This window comes from Hyla sarda, unplaced genomic scaffold (assembly GCF_029499605.1).
Source record: "Hyla sarda isolate aHylSar1 unplaced genomic scaffold, aHylSar1.hap1 scaffold_22, whole genome shotgun sequence".
Classification (NCBI taxonomy): Eukaryota; Metazoa; Chordata; class Amphibia; order Anura; family Hylidae; genus Hyla; species Hyla sarda.
This window is the reverse complement of record NW_026608872.1, coordinates 1,213,183-1,215,285: the sequence shown is the minus strand read 5'-3', so window position 1 is coordinate 1,215,285 and position 2,103 is coordinate 1,213,183.

Here is a 2,103-nt window from a genome sequence, read left to right as displayed (position 1 = left end):
TATGAGAGCGAGCAAGCCAGACATGAGAGCAAGCGAGCGAGCCAGATATGAGAGCGAGCGAGCCAGACATGAGAGCAAGTGAGCGAGCCAGATATTATAGCGAGTGAGCCAGATATGCGAGCAAGCGAGCCAGATATGAGAGCGAGAGAGCCAGACAAGAGAGCAAGCGAGCGGGCCAGATATGAGAGCAAGCGAGTAAGCCAGATGTGAGAGCAAGCGAACGATCCAGATATGAGAGCGAGCAAGCCAGATAAGAGAGCAAGCGAGCGAGCCAGATATGAGAGCAAGCGAGCAAGCCAGATATGAGAGCAAGCGAGCGATCCAGATATGAGAGCGAGCGAGCCTGACATGAGAGCAAGCGAGCGAGCCAGATATGTGAGCGAGCGAGACATGAGAGCAAGCGAGCCAGATATGAGAGCGAGCTAGCCAGATATGTGAGTGAACCAGATAAGAGAGCGAGCCAGACAAGAGAGCAAGCGAGCGAGCCAGATATGAGAGCAAGCGAGCGAGCCAGATTTGAGAGCAAGAGAGCATGCCAGACAAGACAGCAAGCGAGCGAGCCAGATATGAGAGCAAGAGAGCGAGCCAGAAATGAGAGCAAGCGAGCGAACCAGATATGAGAGCAAGCGAGCAAGCCAGATATGAGAGCGTGCCAGATAAGAGAGCGAACCAGACAAGAGAGCTAGCGAGCGAGACAGATATGAGAGCGAGCGAGCCAGACATGAGAGCAAGCCAGATATGTGAGCGAGCGAGACATGAGAGCAAGCGAGCGAGCCAGATATGAGAGCGAGCTAGCCAGATATGCGAGTGAACCAGATAAGAGAGCGAGCCAGACAAGAGAGCAAGCAAGCGAGCCAGATGTGAGAGCGAGCGAGCCAGATGTGAGAGTGAGCCATATAAGAGAGCGAGACAGACAAGAGAGCAAGCGAGCAAGCCAGATATGAGAGCAAGAGAGCAAACCAGACATGAGAGCGAGCCAGACAAGAGTTCAAGCGAGCGAGCCAGATATGAGAGCAAGCGAGTGAGCCAGACATGCAAGCGAACGAGCTATATAAGAGAGCGAGCCAGACATGAGAGCAAGCGAGCGAGCCAGATATGACAGCGAGCGAGCCAGACATGAGAGCAAGCGAGCGAGCCAGATATGAAAGCAAGTGAGCCAGATATGCGAGCGAGCGAGCCAGATAAGAGCGAGCGAGCCAGATAAGAGAGCGAGCCAGACAAGAGAGCAAGCGAGCGAGCCAGATGTGAGAGCGAGCGAGCCAGATATGCGAGCGAGCCATATAAGAGAGCGAGACAGTCAAGAGAGCAAGCGAGCGAGCCAGATATGAGAGCAAGCGATCGAGCCAGATGTGAGAGCGAGCAAGCCAGATATGCGAGCGAGCCAGATAAGAGAGCGAGCCAGACAAGAGAGCAAGCGAGCGAGCCAGATGAGAGCGAGCGAACCAGACATGAGATCAAGCGAGCGAGCCAGATATGCGAGCGAGCCAGATAATAGAGCAAGCCAGACAAGAGAGCAAGCGAGCGAGACAGATATGAGTGCAAGCGAGCGAGCCAGATGTGAGAGCGAGCGAGCCAGATATGCGAGCGAGACAAACAAGAGAGCAAGCGAGCGAGCCAGATGTGAGTGAGTGAGCCAGATATGAGAGCAAGCAAGCCAAATATGAGAGTGAGCCAGATAAGAGAGCGAACCAGACAAGAGGGCAAGCGAGCGAGACAGATATGAGAGCGAGCGAGCCAGATATGAGAGCAAGTGAGCGAGACAGATATGAGAGCAAGCGAGCGATCCAGATATGAGAGCGAGCGAGCCAGACATGAGAGCAAGTGAGCGAGCCAGATATGAGAGCAAGCGAGCGATCCAGATATGAGAGCGAGCGAGCCATATGTGAGAGTGAACGAGCCAGATATGCGGGAGAGCCAGATAAAAGAGCGAGCCAGACGAGCGCAGGCGAGCGAGCCAGATATGAGAGCAAGCGAGTGAGCCAGATATGCGAGCAAGTGAGCCATATAAGTGAGCGAGCCAGACAAGAGAGCAAGCGAGTGAGCCAGATTTGAGAACGAGTGAGCCAGATATGAGAGCAAGCGAGCGAGACAGATATGAGAGGC